At 31.8% G+C, this 7954-nt stretch overlaps 1 pseudogene; it reads left to right on the plus strand.

Moving 5' to 3' along the window:
• Nucleotides 1-5250: 5250 nt before the first annotated feature.
• Nucleotides 5251-7530, plus strand: LOC131859329 (cold-responsive protein kinase 1-like; annotated as a pseudogene).
• Nucleotides 7531-7954: the final 424 nt, after the last annotated feature.

Here is a 7954-nt window from a genome sequence, read left to right on the forward strand (position 1 = left end):
AGGCTCTCGTTGATAGCCAAACCCAAGAATATAAATAAGGGTTAACTCTATGTGCATTAGTTAAAGTTAGAAAGGAAAAGGGTCATCTCTTTCTCTAATGTAAATAGTAAGGTAGGAAAAAATAAACTAGTGAAAAGAAAAAGGGAAAAGGCGAGTGATGGGTAAAAGGAATTTAAGGATGATCACTATTACACACATTGTGATAAAGATAACAATATGAAAGAAACATGTTTGAAGTTGTATATAGATTTCGCTCCTCCAAAGAACATGAAAATGAAGAATAAGAATGTTGAATATGTGAGAAAAGGGAACGAGACTAATTTGAGCTCCAAAATTGATGAGGGGGTTTACACCACCCAACGTTCATAAACAACACAACATAGAATAACACAAAAAATTGCAAGAGAGGATAATTTTTCTTTCTATTGCTTCAATAGAAGAAATACAATACTCAAAAAATTACAAGATATAACTGCATGGGCTTTCTAATTACAAAAATCTACAAGTTGGAGCCACAATTTGCACTATGGATCATGCTCTATAACCCTCACCTTCTTTTATATAGAATGTGTAACCATCCTAGAATATTTTGGAAATTGTAACTCCCATTTTGGGTGCCAAAAGTCCAACTATCTATTTTCCACTCAAGAAGATATTTTAAAATTTGAATTTTAGTAATACAACTTTTCTGAATCATAAGTTTTGATCTGACTATTCGATTTTCAATTATTATATATCGTTTGAAAGCTCTCAAAAAAATATTTGTCCTTAAATTTTTCCTAAAGGGTATATTTTGATTTTGACCAATTTTTGGGCCCATCTAGAGCCTCTTAGTGCCTCAAATTTAACATTAAATATTTTAAAGAGATTTCAAAAAATAAAAATATTAATATCTCACAAATGAAAAATGGCATTAAAGTGCTTTCTTCACCATTGGATTCATTTCACCATTCTAGAACTCTATGTAATATTTCATGTCCATATGTGCACAAATGCTAACTTACTAAAATTGTAACCCTGGCAATTTTAGCCCTTACTAAAATAAAGAAATAATATTTTTGAGTGATGAAATATTTCTCTTACACCCTGGATACTCCTACATCAAGCACTCAAGGTAATTTGAGAAGTGACCCTGTCACATCTCAGGAATTAGAGACCAAGACAATCAACCTCAACCTTAGATAACCATGATGAATCTTCAACAAATCTTCCTCTCCATTTAACCAACTACTCTTCATATTGTTTTTGTCTTATGATTCTACCCACATGGTTATCCAAGATACATTTTATCTCCTTCTTTGAAGTAGGTGCTAGAATATTCTATTGTACTTTTGTTGGTTCCTCTTCAATTCTTCTTATGTAATACTCTATCAAATTTGAAATGTTAAACATAGGTAAAAATGTTGACACTTCAATCTTTGACCTCTTTCCAGTCTCAAAAAGGACCCTAAAAAATTTGTCCTCTTTAAGATATATTGCCACTACTTTGTCTTCTTCAAATTGTTCTCCTTTAAATTCATCCTCACTTTCATCTCTTCTTCTAACATCAACTCCTCTACATATCTCCTTTTGTAGTGCTCAAAAGTGTCTCTAGAGGGCTCTAAAACCCTCTTCTATCACAACAAAATTTCTTTCACCATAGTTCCTTCATGAGGCATTTTCCTCACATTTTCATAAACACATCCATAGTCCTAGTGAAAACAACTTGACATTCAATGGTCTATTGACACAATTAGAAACTTCTACTCTGATACTACTTGATGAGGGGGTTAGACCACCCAATGCTCATAAACAACACAACAATAGAGAGTAGCACAAAAAAATTGCAAGAAATAAAATAATTTTTTTTCTTTAATTACTTTAATAAACGAAATTAAATACTAAAAAAATCATGAGCTGCAACCACATGGGCTTTCTAATTACAAACAACTAAAAGTTGGAGCAATAGTCTGCACTTTGAATTATTCTATGTAACCTTCATTCAACTTCTTTATTTGGAATGTGTAATCACCCTAAAATATTTTGGAAAGTATAACTCCCCTTTTGGTGGCCAAAAGTTCAACCTTTTATGTTTTACTCAAAAAGATATTTCAAATTTTAAAATTTGGTAGTACAACTTCTTGAAGTCATAACTTTTGATATAATAATTGGATTTTCATTTGTTATATATCATTGGAAATGTCTTAGAGAAATTCTTGTCCATAAAAATTTATTGAAAGGTATAAATTTGACTTTGAATATTTGAAAGAGATTTCAAAAAATGCATATATTAATACCTCACAAATGAAAAATGGTACATTGAAGTGATTTCTTCGCCATTGGCTTCATTTCACCATTCGGGAGGTCTATGAAAGATTTTCTGTCCATATGTTCACAAATGAACTTACTAAAAATTTAGTAACCCTACCAATTTGAGCTCTTACTAAAAAGAGAAACAATATATTTTGGGTGATGAAAGATTGCTCTTACATCGTAGATTCTCCTACATAAAAATAGATAATAACTATCATGTGCTACTATGAGGAAAGGTGCATGTTCAAAAAAATATGGGTCTCAAGATGAAGATGAGTTAATTGATTTTCTAAAAAAAAATTAACTAAATGGAACAACAATGAATTATTTATTTGACACATGTTTATAAATAGTCCCAATTTATAAAATTTAAGTCTCAAATTTGGTTTAGGACAAAAAAGTCATCCTAATCCATATTCCTTGAAATTTGTAATCAAGTGCCTTAACACACTTGTTACTCAAATAAAATTTTACATACATCACATCTCCTAAGAAGAGAAAAAGTCCAAATAATCAATAATGACTATCCAAAGGTCTTTATATATAGCTATTTTCCTACAATATAGATTAATTTTTCATTCTATTTGTTGTTTACATATTGGAACTTACACAATTGATTTACTAGAATCTTATTGTGAGGATTAAATTGAAAAGATGAAGAGATTTAGACCACTTACTATTACGAATGGATGTTGTACACCTTGCATAACATGAATTATTTTAATTATGTAAAATAAATATTTATTTGTTGTGCATCACTAGGAGATGTATTTAACAACTTTAAATATTTATTTGGATCCACATGCAAAGTCATATTTAACACCAAATAGATATTTAATAATTAGAATAAGTATTACTAAAAAGTAAATGTGGGATCAATAGTCTCTTCTACTCGTGGTTTTGAGGCACATGACTTGACCTTACAACTTAGGTATATTTGTGTGAGTGTAATATCCCTTCATTAATATTTAATCTTCTTATTAGTTTTTGCATATATTTATATTAATGCTAAATAATAAATATTTATGAATAAGTCATTAGTGTCAGATATTACATGACTAGACATTTCTGTTAATATTTATGATTGTTCACTACTAATAGCAAATGCAAGAGGAATTGTTTCATTATGAAAAGGCACGTGGGAATAACAAATTATATTTTTATGAAGAGGTGCGATCTGCATAGACATTCCTTCTTGTTATGCCCAAACCCTTTAGAGACATATAAGACGGTAATGACTATCATTCCAGTAAACATGGAAGAGTGAATCAATAGATATCAATTTCAATTTTATTAAACATTAGTTATCATTAATAATTTATCCAAGCATGACCCCCAAATCATCAAAGTAGCATTTACTAATTTTGAATCCCTAAGGATAAAGAAAATTATCAACAAACACACAAATACATTCACTCAAATGACTGCCAGATTTACATAGAAACCCAAAAGGGAAAAAACACGATGAAAAAAATTGCTTGCATCTATTGCCCAAATAGAGCCTCACAAAATAGTAGATCACTTATAATATGAAGTAAGCACCAACCTACTGAAGGCACCAATCCCCAAATACATTTTCCAATAGCAATCTATAGGAGACACCAATCTACAAATCTAGGGTCTAAGAACCAACTCAACTTGTGAGCCACCAATCCTACAGAAATACAAGAGATATAATTGTAGACCTTCGGGTTTGGTTACTTAGTAACTTTTTGATCGGATCAACATCAGAAATCCTTGTCACAATGCATATAATCTCTAGGTGAAACCGTACAATGATTACGATGCTACTCACACAACATCGCCGACATACTTATATATCAATCATAACTTCTAGATATTCACATTAAAGAAACACATTAGGAATGGACCTAGATCAACTTTATATATGAGTTATAATCATAATTACATTCACATATTGGCCTAGAATAATATTAATGCATCTACAAGTCAATCACAAGAATAAACCCTACACCAAACATGTAATAGGCTTGGTCTATTTGAAAATCTTGGCAAATAGTTTGCCATTTTTTTAGAGTGGAATAACTCTTCCTTGCAACATGGTTTCAATTTTGCCTCAACTTCAATATGGTGGAATCGGATTATTAAATTCATAATCATCCACTTCCTATTAGCTTTCCAAGACATGCTTATTATTTGTTTAAAAAGGGAATTCACACATTCAAATATATTTGTGATTTGAACACATTTGATTAGGACTCTTGGTTTCATATCAAAGAGCACTATGAACTGAGTGATAAATTTTAACATTTTCTTATCTTTGTGTAGTCCTTAATCCCTATTGATCTCTCTACGAAACATTGCATTTCCAGAGAGTATAATGTTTTTAAGATTGGAAATGGTTGTCATTCAATCTGTTGAATTGTCTTCCTTTAAAAAGTGTTTATTCTCATATCCTTCCTTATTGGCCTCTTACACCTCATCCCAATAATAAGTGGAAATGCAAATTGCTTTCAAATTTTGATTCAAAATGAGTGGTCAAATATGGAAGTCAAAAGATGATTTGTATACTCAAGTGCTAGCCTAGAAAATTTTACATTGCAAGCTATGTGTCGAGGATAGATTGAAATGTATGATGATTCAACTAAATAATTGTGCCTTTTGCCTATGTGTTGAGAATATGAAACATATATTTTAGGACTACATATGTTTTAGGAAGCAATTACCACTTATGTTTTAAAACTTTTATGCTATTTTCTATAATGAACTAAATTGAAAAGAAGTTATCTTTGGTTTTGGTACACATGCCAATGTTAAAACTAAATATTTTAAAATGTCTCCCAAAAACTATCATCAGACAACTATCACTTTAAGACTTTATTCTGATATTTTTCTTCAAGTGACTTTTCTATTTTCGCAGTTCTAAGTTTATACAAGAAGAATAGAAAAATCATAAAACAACTTCAGCAAATTAAAGAACAAGTGCTACAATTTTAATTTGCCTCTAACAAGACAATTTATGGACTTGCCTCGTGTATACGTTCCATTGAAAGGGATTCCAGCGAAGAATGCCTGAGTACTGCTAAGACCAACATAAATAAGTGTTTTCCTCGCTCCCAGGGGAGGGCTATAGACGCCGGCTGCTACTTGCGATACGATTCCAAACCCTTTTTTCCAAGCAATGCGACTATCGATTTGGAACCTTTCTTACACACAGGTGAGAATTTAATTATATATTCAATTGAAGAGCTTGCAATTTTGTTGACCTTTTTTTTTTTTTTTTTGACACTTTTCCTTAGAAGCAAGATTGAATTTATAGTGTTAGGCACTTTTCCTTAGGAGCGAGATTGAATTTTTTGATTTTCAGGGAAGAAGAAGGTGAGTTCTACAGTGTGGGTATTAATTGGTGTTGTGGGAGGGGTATTCATACTTGGCCTCATAACTTGTCTCCTTGTTTTCCGGAAGCGGATAACGAGGACAGGGCAGAAACAAGGTGAACTCTTAAACGCTAATTTAAATATATTATAGATAAGGAGTTGCAAATGTCTTGAAAGTCAGTTCGATCTTAATCTATACTAATGTAACAAATATATGGAACAGTGGATACTGAAGAAGAAGCAACAGAACTTCAAGGGCCAGGAGATTTTGATTTCGAGATACTGAAAAAGGCAACTAAAAATTTTGATCAAGCAAATAAGCTTGGAGAAGGAGGGTTTGGTGAAGTATTCAAGGTATATTATCACTTATTTCATTCTCTAATTAGGCTTCTGCGTTTATATTATTCAAATGATGGGTTCTTTGATATTTTCAGGGTACGTTGAAAAATGGTAAAGATGTGGCAGTAAAGAAGCTGATATTAGGTCAATCTGCACGGGCAGTATCTGAATTCGAACACGAAGTGAAACTTATTTCCAATGTTCATCACAAAAATCTTGTGCGTTTACTTGGTTGTTGCAGACAAGGCCAAGAAAGACTCCCGGTTTATGAGTACATGCCCAACAGCAACCTCGACAGAAAATTATTTGGTTTGATATTCTGTAACTTTCCTCTTTCGCTTCTGTCATGTGTTACAACAAACATGATAGGTTTTTAAACTCTAGTGAATTGTTCTACATGTAGGAGAACAAAGAAATCCTTTGAGGTGGAAGGAAAGGTTCAAAATTATTCTGGGCACTGCTCGTGGTCTGGCCTATCTTCATTTTGGAATTCCATGTCCGTATCATCCATCGTGATATTAAATCAAGCAATATATTACTTGACCAAAATTTTGAGGCAAAATTAGCAGATTTTGGGCTGGCAAGACTTCTCCCAAATGATAAAAGTCATGTTAGCACAAAATTAGCAGGAACCTTGTGAGAAAACCTCTCCTTACTCCATCATTTTTCTATCAAAATTTTCAAATATAGTAAGACCATTTTTTTTTCCTTTGCAGAGGATACAGGGCTCCTGAATATGCTGGCCATGGGCAACTAACAGAGAAAGCTGACACCTATAGCTTTGGTGTGGTGGTTCTTGAAATTGTCAGTGGCAGAAAAAGCATTGACTTGAATCAACCACCTCATATGCAATATCTTCTTGAATGGGTATTTTAAAACTCTAATAGGACTATTTTAATCCTTTTATCCCATCATTCTCTCCGTTAAAAAGCTTGATCATTATAAATAAATAAAAATTTATTGCAGGTCTGGAGCCTATATGAAGAAAACAAGGTTTTAAAGATGGTGGAAAGTCAAGAAAGAATGGAAGGGTATAGCGATGAAGAGGTGGTGAGGGTGATAAACCTTGCACTTCTATGCATACAAGGTGCTGCCTCTCATAGACCATCCATGTTCGAGGTTGTGACATTACTGTTGAGTAAAGCTGAGATTGATTTTCAGAAACCTCTGCAGCCAGCATTCATAGATGTGGCGTACAAAGTACGTGGAGAAAGTACCACTCTAACCACATCTTCATCTCAATCAAATGCCATGGTTACAGAATCCCTTGATGCTCGTTAGTAGTGGTTATTTCTATTGTTGATGGATACATGGAGAGCAACAAGGAAGGATAGATTGTTAAGTTCTAATGGATTACATAGTTCCTCGCTATTTTCAAATAGGATCTAAATATTATAACATATATTTCCTTTCTATCTTTAAAAATAATCAGGATTTTTTCCAAAAGAGACGTGTATCTTACTCATTTGTAAATTTAAATGTTGGACAAAAGTGGTATATTTTATAGTTGAGTGGCGACCTTATTTCTATTTCAAATATGAAGGATAGAATTTTGTTATCATAGTATTGCATATAGATGACATAATATTAATTCTTAATAGTATAAGAATGAAAACTCTCTTACAATTTGATTTGGATAAATTATTTTCATTATAAAAATTAGAATCAATTGTGAAAATAAAACTTTATGGTTATATAAAAATAAATATATTGAATTGATTTTGTTGAGATTTCAGTTTCAAGATAGCAAGCTTATGGAAACTCCATTTCTTATTAATAAAAATTTGTCTACTCAAAAGTGTTTTCAAATAGAAAGTAAAATTGAGAAAATGTGTGAGATTTATTATATTAGAATAGTTGGCATACTCATGTCTACAATGTTTTGAACTAGACTTGACATTACGCATGAATTCATAGTTATGAGTACAATTATATCCAATCAAGAAAACAATATTGGACAAACCCAGCAATAAAACTTTAAACTC

Source organism: Cryptomeria japonica, chromosome 10, assembly GCF_030272615.1.
Source record: "Cryptomeria japonica chromosome 10, Sugi_1.0, whole genome shotgun sequence".
NCBI classification, from domain to species: Eukaryota; Viridiplantae; Streptophyta; class Pinopsida; order Cupressales; family Cupressaceae; genus Cryptomeria; species Cryptomeria japonica.